The sequence below is a fragment of the Bos grunniens genome, chromosome 7, assembly GCF_055505025.1.
Source record: "Bos grunniens cultivar Pamir isolate PY7600 chromosome 7, Bosgru_T2T1.0, whole genome shotgun sequence".
NCBI lineage: Eukaryota > Metazoa > Chordata > Mammalia > Artiodactyla > Bovidae > Bos > Bos grunniens.
This window is the reverse complement of record NC_141171.1, coordinates 33,371,375-33,389,022: the sequence shown is the minus strand read 5'-3', so window position 1 is coordinate 33,389,022 and position 17,648 is coordinate 33,371,375. Positions and strand designations below refer to the sequence as shown.

At 37.7% G+C, this 17,648-nt stretch overlaps 1 protein-coding gene across 9 annotated transcripts in view; it reads left to right on the top strand.

Moving 5' to 3' along the window:
- The window catches only part of PRR16 (proline rich 16), a 1,143,323-nt gene that overhangs the window by 797,292 nt on the left and 328,383 nt on the right, over nucleotides 1-17,648 (top strand). Inside the window, exon 2 of one of the 9 annotated variants that reach the window (XM_086410726.1) lies at nucleotides 5,214-5,296. The exons of the other annotated variants lie outside the window; for them this stretch is intronic. The gene's annotated coding sequence lies outside the window, so the exon portion shown is untranslated. The remainder of the gene's footprint in view (nucleotides 1-5,213; nucleotides 5,297-17,648) is intronic. 9 annotated transcript variants of the gene reach the window in all.

Below are 17,648 nucleotides of genomic sequence, written 5' to 3'. Positions count from 1 at the left end.
TGTAGGACTGTTTACAACCATATGCTCTAGGATCCTGTGAGAGCCGAAGGCCTGGCTGAGACCACCAGAAGATTGATGGCAAGTCACTTGGGCTACTGAACTTTTTCAATTAGATGCAGTCACATGCTGGAGAATATGCTAGGTGGCTAAGGCATTTTATTCTCCGTGGGAGATGCAGGAAACAATAGCTTAGAAGGGCTTCCCCACTGAGGATTTCTTTATCTATGCAGTTTCTTCTGTCATTCTTTGGAGTTAAATGTACTAGCATCTGGATGTTACTGGGAGTAGAGGATTTTAAATTTTAAAATTAAAGTTTCATCAATTTTATGCTACTGGAGGCCATTGAGTTTATGTTTTCTTTCAATGTTAAAGAAAATGAAAGTGTTAGTGGCTCAATCATGTTCAATACTTTGCAACCCCATGGAGTGTAGCCCACCAGACTCCTCTTGTCTATGGAATTCTCCAGGCAAGAATACTGGAGGAAGTTACCATTTTCATCTCCAGGGGATCTTCCTGACCCAGGGATTGACCCAGGGTCTCCCACATTGTAGGCAGATTCTTCACCTTCTGAGCCACCAGGGCAGCCCCTCAGTGTTAAAAGCATCAGGATTTTACTTTATAGTATTTGAGTTAGAGCAGGAAGAAATTGGGCTTCCCTTGTGGGTCAGCTGGTAAAGAATCCACCTGCAATGCAGGAGACCTGGGTTTGATCCCTGGGTTGGGAAGATCCCCTGGAGAAGGGAAAGGCTACCCACTCCAGTATTCTGGCCTGGAGAATTCCATGGACGAGTCTATGGGGTCACAAAGAGTCGGACATAACTAAGCGACTTTCACTTTCACTTAGGAAGAAATTAATATGAACTAGTCAGGTGAATATCAAGACAGTTCAGTTTTTATTTATCTATTCAATCAGAAATGTTCAGTAATAGTGAATAACCTCCTAAATTGGAATTTTGTACCGTCACTGAGTAATAGTTAATCTATTAACAGCTTATCAGGACTTCAGGTCCTTCCATCAGGGTTTTTTTTTCCAGCTTGACCTGCTGAGTTTCTGACATGACAAGGCTCCCGGTTTTCTGTTCCTTAAACTGCCTTCTCCATGTATATATTTGAGCTAGTTTATCAGTGAGGTTTCTATTAGCCCAAAAGAAAATTTCAAAAAGAGCTAGTCCATGAAGGGTTAAAAGAGTCTCACAAGAGAATGGCCCAAACTGGGTAAATACATCTTTGATTCTACCTGGGCTTATTAATTGAACAGTTTTGTTATTAACTTACTCCAACTTAGTTTCTCAGCTGTTAAAGTGAGAATGATTTCTGCCTGCCTCCAAAGAGATGGTATTAGTAGCAAAGTACCCATGATTGGCAGGACACTTTGTGCTCTCAGAAAGCTACTTAAATACTAAATAGTAACATTCAGGACGTTCCGTGGGAGCTTGTTAATGTATGTGAGAATACAGTTCATAAGGGAAACATGAGAAATGGATAAGTCTTGACAGTTGAAACGGGCTCCTAAGTTGAAATTGCTAAGATGAAAAATTACTCTCTGGCGTGTTATCGTTGTGCAGAAGAGCCTGCTATCTTTGAGGGTTTACTTTTCACTTTCTGTCATTTATAGAAAAGGATCATGTCCTATGAAATGCCATCTGTACCCACATATTGGGTGTTAGACATGGTATGATGCTACTGTTTTTTTAAACTTTCAGAGACAGCCTCATACATGGCCAATGAAGAAGGAGATGTGAAGAAGGAGATAGGATGCACTGGGTGATGGTGAGGGGGAGTTTGAAAAATCACTTAATTATGAATTCAGCTTAGCAGTGTTGAATTGGAATGCCTAGGGAATTCTTACTTATCCCACACTCTGGAATTTAGACAGGGAGTCAATAGATAATTCGTGTGTTACATACATTTCTGATACAAGGTGGACAAGGAATCAGAGCCAGATTCCAGTTCTGGTTGTGCCACACAGAAGCCGTGTGCCTTTAATTATCTCATATACCGATGTATCGGTTGTGATTTCCCTACTTGTTTGGAAACTTTAATATCATGTTTGCAAGATGATATTACATGATATGGTCTGGTTTTCAGCTTTACAGTCTCAGAAACCTGATTTATTGGCATTCTGGATGTGAGTCTGTCTCTCAGCATCCAGCATGCAAGCTCCCAGAAATTAATGGAAACAAGCAGAATGCTGGCATATTAATGTGTAATGAAAATAGCACTACTAAAGGGACCATTATTTTTTGGCTAGCTGATTTCTCCTCAAAGGCAATCTAGTTGACAGACCAGAATCTATTTTAAAAACCTTTACTGCTTGCACAAAATCAATTTAGGTTGAATGGCATCAATGTAAGGTAACTTAATTCATGCAAGTAAGATTTATTTGTCCATGGAACCAGAGAGAACTCATCCTTGGGCAAAATCATTCTCTTCCTTGCACTAGAACTCTAAGAATGTTTGTCTTCTAGATTTTTCTCAAATCTCATTGCTGATTTCCCTTTGACTGATGCATTATTTTTGGCTTTAGTTTCATTATAATCAGGTTTCCCTATCAGGGAGCCATTTGTGACTCTTCAAAATGAGTCAGCTTGTTTCTCTTTCACCTATTATACGATTATTTTATAATTTAATTTTCAGAGGGAAACCTTATCTCTCTTATTTCTCAGTTCTTGGTGGGATTTCTTGTTATATCCCCTCTCCTACCATCTCTGCCTATGTCAGGTTAATTCAATATTTAGAGAACTCAGACTTTGAGCAACTTCCCACTCACTTGGTGTATTTATTTGGGTAGTTTTGGTGTTTAAGAGGCAATTTGATTTTTTTCAGATTTTCCTCTCATCCTGTAGAAAACACTTAGATTCCTTTGAAACATTAGCTAGGTGTACGTGCTCAGTAGCTTCAGTCATGTCCGACTCTTTGCGACCCCATGGACAGCCTGCCAGGCTCCTCTGTTCATGGAATTCTCCAGGCAAGAATACTAGACTGGGTTGCCATTAACTAGGCAACAGAGGAGAAATAGCATTCTTTTTGACATAGTTCAGTGTCAGCAGACATAGACAGAAACCAAGGAAACTGCTCTAGGTTGTGTCATCCCATCATTTTGGATTATTTTAGAAAAGTAAGGAAACTCATTCCTTCTGGAGGCCCTCCAAGGAAATGAACAACTGATGTTTTTAAAAGCTTTGGTGAAAGAAGTATCTGTGAAGCTTTGCGCCCCACAATTAAATTAGTTTTTATCATTGCAGATATTTGGTGACGCTTTATTATTGTGGTTTGGGCTTCCCTGGTGGCGTAGACAGTAAAGAATCTGCCTGCAATATAGGAGACCCGGTTTGATCCCTGGGTTGGGAAGATCCCCTGGAGAAGAGGATGGTAGCCCACTCCAGTATTCTTGCCTGGAGAATCCCATGGACAGAGGAGCCTGGTGGGCTTCAGTCCATGGAGTCACAAAGAGTTAGACACGACTGAGCAGCTAGCACTTTGACTTACTTTTCATAGCACTGCCCTAGATCCAGGCATCTGCTGATCAGCTCTGCAGGCTTCCAGCACTACCCAGAATATATTCCTGGAATCCACTTCCATCGACCTGTTTCCTTCACCCCCACTCCATGTAGAAATAGTGTTCAGGATACACATCCCTTTTCCTCCCATATCCATTTCCCTAACTTTTTGATTTGACACAACTGCATTTCTCTGCAGCTTTGTGAGCATCAGGGGTATATAAGTTCTAGAGGATCAAATCCATAGAAGATCAAAATTGTCTGGCTATGGTTCTGCAATTAGCTTAAAAAAAGGTCTGCCATCATGAGAATGAGGTGGAAAACTTCCCATAAGCCTGGGGAATCTCTGACAGAACTTGGTATATGAAAATCCTTTCCTCCTAGGATGCTTGCTTTTGACTATTCTTCCCAGATGTATGGGACGGATGTATGAATTTCATCTTGCAGGAGGTTGGTTTCTGGCAGTAGAAAAAAGATCTTAGGAAGATATTGAGGTTCTATTTTCTACAAGCACTCTCTAAACAGTCTACTTAAGGCTTAGATCCAGGCCATGCTGTTTGTATCCTTTGAATGACTTCATGATGACCCATGAAGTACAGACCTCTCACAGTGGTGATCTCTTGTTGCCTACCTTTCAGGCTTTGCTCAGATCTCACTCTTCTTTGCTTCTTATGCTGTCACCATGCTGACCCCTTCTAGTTCTTAAATACTTATGACTCTTGGGGCTCAAACCCTTCATGCATGTTTCCTTTGTCTGGAGTTCTATCTCTCTTCTTTAAGTCTCACAGTGAGACTTAAAAGGTTAGATAACATCTGTTTCATTCATCATTATATGTCCAGTTTTTAGCATCATGTCTGACATATGCCAGATACTCAATAGGTCTTTTATAAATGAATGATGAATGGATGAACCTAAGATGCCATTTGCAGCCTAATGATGTATCAATTCTCTATGCCTCTATGTGAAGTGGGGTTTAGAATGCTTGGGCAGTCAGTAAACCCAAGAGTTCATTCTGTTTTATTTGAAATTGAAGGCTTTTTGCAAATTTGTGATAAAGAAATGTTAATGCATTTTCTTTAACTGTCAAAGATATACATATGGGAGCATATCTACTGTTCTAAATTATCTTCTAGGGGTTCCTTAATATTCATAGATTAGTTTCTTTTTTTTTTAAGTAAGAAGAGTATGCTAAATGCCTTATCCCATTTTCAGTTGGAGTGTCTTTCTAAAATAATGTTTTTTTTTTTTAAATCAATGAAAAAGTAATATATGATTGATAATGCTGATTATATAATACAGACGATGGCATGGATGACAGGAATTTTTTATAATGTAGCTGAACATGGCACTTTTCTATGGAAATTGCTTGGGGTGAACAACATCAGGAATACACTCACCTACTGATATCTTTTCTTTTTAAGAATATTTTATCCACTGACTCCAAAACACTGTTAATAGTATACTGTACCAGTCTTTGACGTAAGCTGCACCCGTGTGCATGTTAATTTACACAGTAAATACCACGTATTTTCACAACCAGTGTGAAGTAATATATAGGAAGTTTACCCATGGAAACAAAGGATGCTGTGTGTTTATGCAAAGATCTCAGATTTATTGCCTTTATGGCATTTATATTTCTCAGATTATTTCAGTTTTATTCAGTTGGGAGGTATTTCTGTACATTTTATGTTGGTATTATTTCTTTCTTCAAGGATTTCTTGTTCAAGAGAGCCTGACCTTAAACATCTTTTAAACTTCAGTTGTTGCTGTTTTTCTCCTTATTGTGGATTTTCTGGTAGGTGATTTTCATTCCTCTAAGTCCATCTTGTTAGTGCAATTGCTTCCCTGTATTATCCCCACATTACAGTTCAAATCTGAACATTTTTATGTTAGAACAAAAGATCTCTTGATATTATCTCTCAGGGAGGAAGTACAGACATACATTAGCAGTTATAAGGAATTTAGATTGCATCTTCAAACCATCCTATCACAATATTAGTGTCTATAGAATGTTAATTCTGCTGAGCAAAATATGGCCTGTATGGATGTTTTTCTGGGTAAATTTTCTTATTTCAAAATGTAGCTATTTCAGGCACCAAAGAGGTGAAAAGGTAATCAGAATATGTTGAAATACTATTTGGTGTAGCACTGTGGATTGGTGATATTCCATGGATATTGGGCATTTCAAAGGCAGAAATGTTTTGCATCATAGACTAATGCTAATTCTACCATGGCAGGGGAAGCTGGTGGCTTCAGAACCTGCTGCTTTATTTCCTATTTTAGCAATTTCCATATGGCTCATATGGTACCTACCAGCAGGCTTGGCCAGGTAGGACTACAGAATGGCCGGTGGCATTTTAAACATCCTGCTGGTACTGTATCATAACCAAGAAATGATTTCTATTGTTAGCAAATTCTGTGAGAAATCCTCCTGAGGTGAATACAACCCAAAGAGAAGGCTTCTTGGGGATTTCCCTAAGTTGGAGTAAAAAATTGGTGCAAAGTTATCTTTGGCAATGGATACTTTTACATGGATGATTTTAAAATGGATACTCTCCTTAGGCTCCAGAATCACTGCAGATGGTAACTGCAGCCATGAAATTAAAAGACACTTGCTCCTTGGAAGAAAAGCTATGGCCAACCTAGATAGCATATTAAAAACCAGAGACATTACTTTGCCAACAAAGATCCGTCTAGTCAAAGCTCCAGTTTTTTCAGTAGTCATGTATGGATGTGAGCGTTGTACTATAAAGAAAGCTGAGCGCTGAAGAATTGATGCTTTTGAACTGTGGTGTTGGAGAAGACTCTTGAGAGTCCCTTGGACAACAAGAAGAGGAAACCAGTCAGTCCTAAAGGAAATCAGTCCTGAATATTCATTGGAAGGACTGATGCTGAAGCTGAAGCTCCAATACTTTGGCCACCCGATGCAAAGAACTGACTCACTGGAAAAGACTCCGATGCTGGCAAAGATTGAAGTCAGGAGGAGAAGGGGACGACAGAGGACAAGATGGTTGGATGGCATCACCACCTTGATGGACAGGAGTTTGAGCAAGTTCCAGGAGCTGGTGATGGACAGGGAAGCCTGGTGTGCTGCAGTCCATGGGGTTGCAAAGAGTTGGACATGACTCAGTGACTGCACTGAACTCTTACATGGTTGTGCTGGAATAGTCTGTAGGAAAACAGGACAAAGAACAAAACAAGGTTGATTTTCTTGACTTGAATCCTTTTGAGTAGCCTACTTTTGCTCTTTTGAAAACATTAATTTTAATGTTGTATTGATTTTATTTTAGTTATACAAGCAATGCCCTGAATTCATTTCATTCCCCTATAAGAGAAATTAGAACATTACAGTTGAAGAATAAGTCTGCCCAGACAGCTACAATTGTGTTTCTCTCTTTTCCTGCTCTCTCTGCCTACTCCCCACTCATGCAGGCCCTCAAAAACTCAAGACTGAAGACTGTTAAGCCTTTCATGTGTATTCTTTCACTTAGGAAAAAAAGCTTTTCACAGGCACATGTGGGTTTCCTTTTAAAATATATGATTTTCATTTTTTTTTTATATTTAAAATGTAAATGGAGAGGGGAAAAAACTCTTCTATGGTGAAAAAAATATCCTGGGAAGTGTCCAAATAGCAATTTCATATTTTGGCTTTATTCACTTTTTATTTAAAATTCTTTAGTGAAGTATACTTGATTTACAGTGTTGTGCCAGTCTCTACTGTCCAGAAAAGTGACTCAGTTGTACACATATATACATTCTTTTTTTTAATTAAAGTTTTTGTATTGAATTCAGTTCAGTTCAGTTACTCAGTCATGTCCAACTCTGCGACTCCATGGACTGCAGCATACCAGGCCTCCCTGTCCATCACCGACTTCTGGAGTTTACTCAAATTTATGTCCATTGAGTTGGTGATACCATCCATCTATCTCATCCTCTCACTTTCAGTCTATCCAAGCATCACTGTCTTTTCAAATGAGTCAGATTTTTTTCCATCAGGTGGTTAAAGTATTGGAGTTTCAGCTTCAGCATCAGTTCTTCCATTGAATATTCAGGACTGACTTCCTTTAGAATGTTCTGGTTGGATCTCCTTGTAGTCCAAGGGACACTAAAGAGTCTTCTCCAACACCACAGTTCAAAAGCATCAATTCTTCACTGTTCAGCTTTCTTTATAGTCCAATTCTCACATCCATACATGACCACTGGTAAAACCATAGCTTTGACTATACGGACCTTTGTTTGGCAAAGTAATGTCTCTGGTTTTTAATATGCTGTCTAGGTTGGTCCTAGCTTTTCTTCCAAGGAGCAAGTGTCTTTTAATTTCATTGCTGCAATAACCATCTGCAGTGATTTTGGAGCCCAAAAAATAAAGTCTGTCACTGTTTCCACTGTTTCCCCATCTATATGCCATGAAGTGATGGGACCAGATGCTATGATCTTCATTTTCTGAATGTTGAGTTTTAAGCCAACTTTTTTACTCTCCTCCTTCCTTTCATCAAGAGGCTCTCTTTGCTTTCTACAATTAGTGTGTTGTCATCTGCATATCTGAAGTTATTGATATTTCTCCCTGCAATCTTGATTCCAGCTTGTGCTTCATCCAATCCAGCATTTCTCATGATGTACTGTGCATATATGTTAAATAAGCAATATATGTGACAATATGCAGCCATGACATACTCCTTTCTCAATTTGGAACCAGTCTGTTGTTCCATGTCCAGTTCTAACTGTTGCTTCTTGACCTGCATACAGATTTCTCAGGAGGTAAGTTAGATGGTGTTTCAGAATATTCCACACTTTGTTGTGATCCACACAGTCAAAGGCATTGGCGTAGTCAATAAAGCAGAAGTAGATGTTTTTCTGAAACTCTCCTGCTTTTTTGATGATCCAACAGATGTTGGCAATTTGACCTCTGGTTTCTCTGCCTTTTCTAAATCTAGCTTGAAGATCTGGAAGTTCACGGTTCACATACTGTTTAAGCCTGACTTGTAGAATTTTGAGCATTACTTTACTATTGTGTGAGATGAGTGCAATTGTGTGGTAGTTTGAGTATTCTTTGGCATTGCCTTTCTTTGGGATTGGAATGAAAATGACCTTTTTCCAGTCCTGTGGCCACTGGTGAGTTTTCCAAATTTGCTGGCATATTGAGTGCAACACTCTCACAGCATCATCTTTTAGGATTGGGAATAGCTCAACTGGAATTCTATCACCTCCACTAGCTTTGCTCATAGTGATGCTTCCTAAGGCTCACTTGACTTTGCGTTCCAGGATGTTTGGCTCTAGGTGAGTGTTCACACCATCGTGATTATCTGGATCATGAAGATCTTTTTTGTATAGTTCTCCTGTGTATTCTTGCCACCTCTTCTTAATATTTTCTGCTTTTGTTAGATCCATACCATTTTTGTCCTTTATTGTACCCATCTTTGCATGAAAAGTTCCCTTAGTATCTCTAATTTTCTTTAAGGGATCTCTAGTCTTTGCCATTCTACTGTTTTCCTCTATTTCTTTGCATTGATCCCCGAGGAAGGTTTTCTTCTCTCTCCTTGCTATTCTTTGGAACTCTGCATTCAAATGGGTATATGTTTCCTTTTCTTATCTTTCGCTTCTTTTCTATTCATAGATTTTTGTAAGGCCTTCTCAGACAACCATTTTGCCTTTTTGCATTACTTTTTCTTGGGGATGGTCTTGATCACTGCCTCCTGTACAGTGTCTGGAACCTCTGTCCATGGTTCTTCAGGCACTCTGTCTATCAGATCTAATCCCTTGAATCTATATGTCACTTCCACTGTATAATCGTAAGGGATTTGATTCAGGTCATACCTGAATGGTCTAGTGGTTTTCCCTACTTTCTTCAATTAAGTCTGAATTTGGCCATAAGGATTAGCTTTCTTTACAAAAGTAGCTGAATTTTTGAGAGATTGCTCTCTTTTTAGAGAAATACTCCAGAATATTAATGGCTCATGCTTTGTAGGTAATAGGAGAATGTTCCTAGGTGGAACATGGCTCTGTGCCTGTCTCAGTAATTTTTACTTGATTTCTGTAGAGAAGGTCCAGTGTGAGGTATCTACTGAGCTCTCTTCTGAGAACCAGAAGACTGGATACAAGTATCTTATCTATCTCTGCTCTATGTGTGACCTTCCTCTGCATTACTTCTATGAGATCTACAAAGACTTACTGAACTCTAAAAGTTTGAGACTCTCTGTGGTGCTTGCAAGGAGAATAGAGTAACTTGGCTGAAGGAAAAGTTGTGTGTCCATAGAACAAAGGATGCGTCACCCTATTGAATCATAGAATCTGCAGTCAACTTGCCTGGATTTGAATCTTTCTTGTTTGTTCTTGGGTGTGTATGACCCTGTATTATTAAAAAGCTCAGTTGTCTTTCCTGATTGCTTTATTTATGAACTTAAATCTCTTAGGAACCTATTTGTATTTCTCACCTAAACCATCTTTTGTACCAGAAGTGAAATAACAGCTGTTTTTTTGTTTTTTTTTTTTTTTGCTGTTGTTGAGTCATTATTTTAAATGCTGTGCCAGCTATTTCTATTACTACAGGGAAAAAAAAAAAAAAGTTGTGTACAATAAAATAAGAGAATATGCTGATTGAGAGAGGGATACCAGGGCAAATTTCTCTGAGGAATTAACATGGAATCTGTTTTTAGGGATGGGCTGGCTGGGGCAAAACTTTATAAGAAGAGGACAGGATGCATGTAAAAGCTTTGAGATAGGAAGAGCTCTGCATAGCTGAAGACCTAGATGAAAGCTACGTGTAGCACTGTGGTGATACTGCGGAACGACTTGTACAGAGTAAAGCTGTAGAGGGTGTATCGGACCCTGTGATAGCAGGAACCACATCTAGTATTGCTCACTCTTGTGTCTCCAGACTCCATTCTACTAAATAAATGAATGAATGAACAAATCCATGTACGAGGTGACCAAAGACAGAAGGAGCTGCCAGCAAGTTAAAAAGAAAACCATGAGAGCCTGGTGTCACAGAAGAATAAAGCAGAACCCTTTAAAAGATGGAAGGGATGTTCAATTACTGCTGAGAAGTGGAGTAAAGTGAGGATGAAAATTCCCCAACGGTTTTAGTGGCATTGTGATCACTAGGACACATAGTCAGAACAATTCCGTTGGGCAGTAGAGTTGGCAGCCAGACTGGAGTAGGTAGGTGGTTAGGAACAGTAGTGACGAACATAAATACAAGATATAAATACAACTCTTTTTCAGAAGTTGAGGGAATCTTTTAATATTGAAGATATGAGATTCAAGAGGCTTTGAATATTTAAGGGTATAATTCAGTGAAAAAAGAACACAGATGTAAGATGGAGATGACATATTAGGGGATTTGGTATGCTGAAGAATTACTGAAAATGATACATTTTATGTTTTTATTCTTATTTTTTTCACACTTGGTTATCTCCTTTTCAGCTTTCCCTTTCTATACTGAAAATATCTAATCTTTTTGCTTTGCTCTTCATCTTTTCTAGATACTGTTAATCCTGAACATTATTATTAAAAAGCATCACATGAATGGAAGCACCATAAGTTTATGAATGAGTAGAATCACATTTTTCTACTGTCATATGATAATATACAGTATTTTAGTAGAATTTTGCCAGCAAAGTTTGAGTCTCATCCTGAAATTGCAGTAAAAGCCAGAAGAAAGGAAACAAAGCAAAGGGTCCTTGTCAATAAATGACATCTTCTTCCCTTGAAAAGAACCCAGGCTGAGAGAATCCTTTCCCCCAGATTTCGGTTCATGTCAGTTCAGTGTTTTAACAATTGAAACATGTGGTATTTGACTACTTGTAGTGCATTAACATTGGATATCTTTTGATGTGGGTTGAAATTTCATCATTGCATTTTATTGTTCTCCTCAATTGGGCATCTTATGTGAGTTGTCATGTACATTTGAAAATTAATCATACTCTATACAATGCCGAGAATGGTAATCCTAAATAAATAAATTTATATTTAAAAAAATAATAAAACCTTTAGCTTCTTATTTCTCCATTTGGAGTTTGTCTCTTCCTACTAAAAAAAAAATTCATAAAGGTTGTACTGATTACCATTTTGGTTAATTTCTTTTAAAATGAATTATAGCACATAATACTTTTCCTTCACAGTATCATAGGTCATGTTTCTCAGGAGATGGAAATTTATCTGTAGGAGGTTGATGAGGAAATGCCTTTGGAAACAGCTATGAGGGAATCTGAGGACAAAGGGCAGGCAGAAGGAGAAGCAGAACTGTGCCGTGGTCGTAAGAATGGGCTCAGCCAATTGTAGCTAAGGCTCTGAAGTTAGTATGGCCCTTCAGAAATATTAGATTCGAGGCAAGAGTCTTTGTACCTCCGTACTGGCTAGACTTTGAGTAGGTGATGACTCCAGGAGGGAGGGTAGCTTTGGCTAAGACAACTTCCTTGGGCTGAGGAGGAGTCCTAGATGGGACTCAGCTGTAAGCTGTCCACAGGCATCAATCCTGGCATCTGGGGGTATTAGACCTCTGTTCCGAAGACAGAATGAGGGCAGCATACAAAGTTAAATTGACAACATTTAGTGAGGGGAATAAAGGGAAAATGCAATAAATGCAAAATGAGTTTAAGGAAACAGGAAATAGAAATAATAGGCTCTCAAAATAAGTGTCCATTTTCTATTGTTAAAGTATGTTAGTGTGTTAGTCACTCAGTCGTGTCCAACTCTTTGTGACCCCATGGACTATAATGTCTCAACTGAGATTATTCCCTTTTATTAGAATAATCATGAAGAACACACCTTTAGTACTACAGGTTTTTTATTCTGTAAATTTCTAGATTTATTATTGCTATTATCATTGCCATTTATCTCTGATGGAATATATGTACTTTCTTTCTAATATGTATACAGCAACCCAGAATCACAGGTAGCTTGCCTGTCTTTATGGGACTCGTTTTTGTGATAATATTTTGAGACTCTTATCTACCTTATTGCTTCATTCAGAGTCATAGAACTTGAATCCCAGGCTGTCTTATTCTAAATTACCTTCGAAAGGGTCACTAAAATGATTTTAAGTTTCCTATTTGTTACTATCTTATTTGAGGTAGAATTCATAGTTTGAGCATTTCAAGAAAATAACACATCATTACATTTATGTATCATTTCAACCTAATTATTTGTTCTAAGTTGGTATCTGGAAAATATATGGAACGTTTTTAGGTGTAATTGCCTCTAAAAACAGTATATTTCAATGGAATCTCTTCGTTACAACATATAGGATTAGTGTGTTATTTAATAGTTAATGTTATTATTAATGTGCTTTTACTAATGGGGTAAATGCTGTTTTGAATTGCATTTATGAACTTGGCGGTAGGACAAACAAGTACAAAAATCCATTTCTATTTTCACATATTAAACACCATTTAGTACTGATGTCAATGAAAATGTTTTTTTCTCTTTATACTGTTTAATATCATTTAACTTTATAATAACATTTATTAAATATAAAACTCATTAATTAATTTTTTATTATTTAATATTTATTTTGAATTGAATCTGATTTTTTTCTGAGGGCTTCATAATTGACTGCCGTTATTACTCCCTATAGTCAGTAGAGGTAAAAAGCTTTATCATGCTTGAATTTATATACATTCTTAATTATGAAGTATATTTTTAGCAGAAATCACCTTTAGCCAGCATTTCAGAGTGAGTGTGTATTATTTATGAATTAATTTATTGATTTCTTAAAATCTAACTTGTACCATAGAAATTTGAGTTAATATTAAAAAACACTTTATCTCACAAAATTAGAATAAAGAAGAAATATATAAGTATAAGCAAAGGAAAGTTTTAAAAAGTTATCACTGAAAACCAGGGGAAAGAATATTAATATGTAGACCATACGGTCTTCAGTTCCCGAAGCTGAATTTCCAAACTGGCTCTGAGTTTTCCGGCTACAATAGAAAGCGATAAAGGCTCAGTTATGTACCATTCATTGTTAGAGAAATTGATAGAGTCATTTTCAATTTACAGATGACAAAAGTGAGACACAGATGTTTATGTAACCTGCCCAGTATCACCAAACCAGCTTGAATGGGGATATCAGCACAGTTAAGCTGACTTGTGTTGAAGCTCTATCCTTCTCTATGACATAGTTTTCAACATATGCCCCATAAAATCCCTGCAGAAAACACAGTACCAGAATCCAGAGATTGTTGTTACTGAGTTCCTGTTCTGAAAAAGGATCTCAGTGCATTTAAGGATAATTGTGTGTCTTTGCTGGTACATTTTGCTTAATAAAGTAAGAACATGTATAATGTACAATCTAGAAAGTTAAATGAGGGTGAACACAAGATCCGTGCCACATTTTGTTTTCACTGATATCTAAATCAGGAGGGTGAATATGGCTGATATGTAACCATTTTTGACCTCCAGAATGATAGTTCCATGTGGTTCAGCCTAGTATTGAAAGTGATATTTTAAAAATATAATAATAAAGGAATGTCCCATTTGTTCACAAGGTCATGTAGAGATTCCCTGTAATAGGTCCTCTAATTCTACTTCTCATGTCTATATAAGTCTTCTTAAAAACATTTGGTGTCATAGGCTACAGAAAGCAGCTTTCCATGATAAATCACTTTTTCCAAAGAGACTTAGCTTCCTTATCACTATTGCAGAGTTACTGAGATAAGAAAATGCATATAGTTGGTGTTTTTATATATACTTAAAAGTGATATGTAAATGTGAGCTTTCTCACTGTATGTTTAAATATACTAAATCAGGTTGACTTCAAATTTACCACGCTGTCCTCTTTGCAAGCTAAATGACTCAAGCTACACTACACGGCTCATTATAGCTCCTTATTTCTGCCAGTTCTTCCATACCCAGACTTAAACAAAATAATGTAAATTGTACCACTACCATTGATTTTCTCTTTTATTCCCCCCTCCCTTTAATTTATGTTCTCTTGCTCCATTTAAAAAATCTTTATAAGACATCTTATATTTTTTTCTGGCACATGACTCATTATAAATAAACACATTTACTAAGAGGATGTTCCACTTCAAACTCTTCAGTTCCATGGGCCACTGTGAATATGCAGCCATGACCTAATTCAATAACATATGATTTTCCCTTAGCATTGACATTTAAAATATTGCATTTTAAAAGTTAACCACTGAGTAGAAAATTCTGATGTGTATTATGAGGGCCTTGTCTTGCCAAATCTGTACCCATAAGTAACTAATGTGGACAAATGGACATACATGAAACAGTTGGGAATCGGTGTTTATAAGTCATTAGTGCACTTTGAAATATAAGCCTTGACGAGGACTCACTGTGCAGTTCAGATGGTCACGTTGGTGCAATAGATGTTGAGCATAACATTTATTTATTTTTTTAATGAGGCAATGAATGGATTGTTATGTAATGATAAGCTTTACTCCCTGTTGAAAGAATTTCATGTGTTCAAAAAGAAGTGATAGCATTCTGGGACAAGCATTTCCCCATGCAAAGCAGCAGATTAAGCTAGATCTAAAGAGCAATCTGATATAATTTATTCTTGGCAGGAGAAGGGACTGGATGACAATCAGGTCCACAATTCCAGATCTAGTCTTTCTGTTCTGAGGGAGAAGATCAGCTGTGGTATGAGCTGTGAAGAAAATATAGTGTACTCCCAGGGACTTTCTGTGCCTGGGTAAGAGAGGTCTTCTCTTGTCATCAGTGTAAGCCTGGCAAGCTGTTCCCTTTTCACACACCAGGTCCCACCCAGACCCGCCTTTCCCAGTGGGAACACAGATCAGGCTACCTCAATCCCTTGTTATTCCTAAATCCATGCATACAAGTACTTTCACATCTATATATCTCCCAAAAGCTCAGTTGGTAAAGAATCCACCTGCAATGCAGGAGACCCCAGTTCAATTCCTGGGTCAGGAAGATCTACTGGAAGAGGGATAGGCTACCTTCTCCAGTATTCTTGGGCTTCCCCTGTGACTCAGCTGGTAAAGCATCTGCCTGCAATGCAGGAAACTTGGGTTTGATCCCTGGGTTGGGAAGATTCCCCTGGAGAAGGGAAAGGCTACCCACTCCAGTATTCTGGCCTGGAGAATTCCATGGACTGTATAGTTTGTGGGGTTGCATAGAGTCAGACACGACTGAGCGACTTTCACTGACTCATTTAATTATCATCATGTAACACTTACTTCCCTTTTTGACTTTCTGAATACATTTCTGTACCTTATGTATTTGCTACTCAGGCAACAAATCCAGGAAATAACATGAATTACTGTAGCCCTCCTTCACTTACTCATCTTTCAGTGCATTCACTGAGCTCCACTGAGCTCCACTCCACTCCCTGGGCTGGGCCCATCTTTGGGAATAGAGCCACTGCATCCTCTATCACCTCTGCTGTGTTTCAGGGACTGGTAATCAGAAAATATTAAAGTCTGTAAATGCATCAATTGGTTAAATCACATTCTTAAACATTTGGAATGCTCTGATTTTAGAAACCTCAAAATAAAGTAATAGACGAAATAATATATAGTAGCTATTTTCCAAAAGTTTATAGACTATATATCTTAAGTTTCCAATGACATCATTATAGCAGAATCATCCTAACTATTCCAGATAAGCCTTTGAAGAGAATCAGTAATGTGTGATCTGTAGACAGTATCAGAATAATTTTCTCATACCCAGCCACTACTCAGATAGCATTCTTCTCTAGATTATGTCACTGTGTAGGTGGACTTTAGAGCCCAAGGGTCATGGGAAGTAAAGCTTGGTGACATCGTAATCCTCAAAGTGCAAATAGTAAGGGAATCAAAACCCCCTGGTAGTATGAAGTGAAGACAGTGTCACAGAGGGAGTCAGTGGTTGAAGTAGATTTACCTACTGCTAAAGCATTGACTTTCCTGATCAATTTATTTGTGTTTCCTGTAACTATATAGGTTTTCACCCTGATCAATGATATGTCCCTAAAGTCTATTCAGGTTAGTGTCTAAGTGGCAGATACAGTAAATCAGTTCCCTTGCCCAAAGCTCCTAATTTCAGGGCAGTGAATCAAACCTCTTGGATTTGGCAGCCATAGCTTGTTCTCAGTTGGATCTTGGGTCTTGGCCTTTGTTCAAAACTCCATGCCGGACTTTGTGATTTAAACAAGGTCAGAGTACCAGAAGTTCAAATTAGCATTGAGACATAGCTATTGATGTACTTCTAAATCTCCATGCCAGTGTGACTGCTTCTCAATGAGTGTTGGAGGGCAGAGTGAACAGCAGTGAAGAATTGCTGTCTTTAGGACAAATAGAAGCTGATGATAGTTAAAGGACATTGCTAGAAAGAGAGAGTAAACCACAGTGGAGACAGTGCATTAGTGTGGTTAGGAATGGGAGCTCAGTAGTCAAAGTGTAGTATGCTGCATACTAGCTCTGTGCCTTAGGTAAGCTGGATAGCTTTTCTGAGTTTGCATTTCATTATTATCTTTAAACAGAAACAATGCCAACCTAAAGGGTTTGAAGTTCATAAAGCCCAATACTTAGTAAGCAGTCAATCAATTCTAGTAATGAATACCAATTTGAAAAGAGTGACGTGTGTTTTAGTAAGAAAATCATAGTTGCCACTTATTATATTTAGTCAATAAGCATTATAACCAGCAGAAAAAACTATATAGAGATAAATGTATATGTATATATTTAGACCTATCTATCTATCTGTCTGTCTATGGTTTAATCTGTTACAAAAAATGTGTATAAGGTGAAGCTCCTAGAAGTCTTGCATTAAACTGCTATGGAAGTTTTTCTTTGCAATTCATGGACTATTTCCAGCTGTGTTTCAATAAAGCAAGGATCAGCAAACCTGTTTTATAAAGGGCCAGATAACTGTTTCAGGCTTTGTAGGCTGAGAGATAAAATCAAGGACATAATGTAAATAGTTATATAAACAACACTTTTCCATAAATTTTGATTCATGAAATTCAAAATATAATAATAAGTACAAATATTTGTAACACAAGTCTAATTGAATTATTAGACTTTGAGGGGAAATAATATTTTCCTTAATAGTGGTTTAAAGTTATTGTTCCCTGTCATCAAATTGACTGCTGATATTCATCTGTAAAATCCGTTCCTAGCTTATGTGCTGTGTAGAGACAGGTGGCAGACTGGATTTGGCTCATGGGCTGTACTTCG